The sequence below is a fragment of the Tigriopus californicus genome, chromosome 8 (genome assembly GCF_007210705.1).
Source record: "Tigriopus californicus strain San Diego chromosome 8, Tcal_SD_v2.1, whole genome shotgun sequence".
NCBI classification, from domain to species: Eukaryota; Metazoa; Arthropoda; class Copepoda; order Harpacticoida; family Harpacticidae; genus Tigriopus; species Tigriopus californicus.
This window is the reverse complement of record NC_081447.1, coordinates 13373387-13374158: the sequence shown is the minus strand read 5'-3', so window position 1 is coordinate 13374158 and position 772 is coordinate 13373387.

Here is a 772-nt window from a genome sequence, read left to right as displayed (position 1 = left end):
ACTTGCCTCTCTTTCTCTCTCTTTCTCTTGTGCAAGGATTCACGAACATCTAGATTTGGGGGAATTGGGGGAAAAGCACAATCCAACGAGCACCTCGTCGGCCAAGCTGTGAGTGTGTGGGCAAAAGTACGGGCCCTATCAGAGAGTCGCAAGTCGCAGACCAAGTGACTTAGAAGCAATAGAGAGGAACTACGTAGATGGGTGGATAAACACATCGATGCTCAATGTTGTCTGTCTTTGAGATTTTATTGTCCATGCGAGAATGATTCCATATGAATTGGGGACAATGACAGTAAAAGGGCCCTGGATGAAGTACAAGAGGGTGTTGACACTCCCATTCCATGGCCAGCATTGCTAAGAGCAGCTCGGAACGACTCAAACTTGTGTCGAACTCGTTAGACTTGAGCGCAAATCACTGACTGAGTGCCTAGAGAGGAAAGATCGACCACAACGACAACGACAACGAAGATGAGAATGAGGATGACGAGGCTGACGAGGAGGACCAGACTTGGGAGCGAAACCTGGAGCAATGATAAAAGCGCTGTTGTTTTGTCTTTTCGCTCGTTCTCTACACTTGAGCTGTTTCGACGCATTCTTTGCCAAGCGATCGATCAAAAAGTGACATTTCTCTCTCTGCTCTCCTCTCCTTTACACTTTGACACCCACCGATGGACGGTGGATATCGAAGATCAGCGACTTGGCCAATACAAACCGCGCAAGTACACCTGGATTAATCTTCAGCTCCAAAAGATCTAAGGATATTTATACGAGA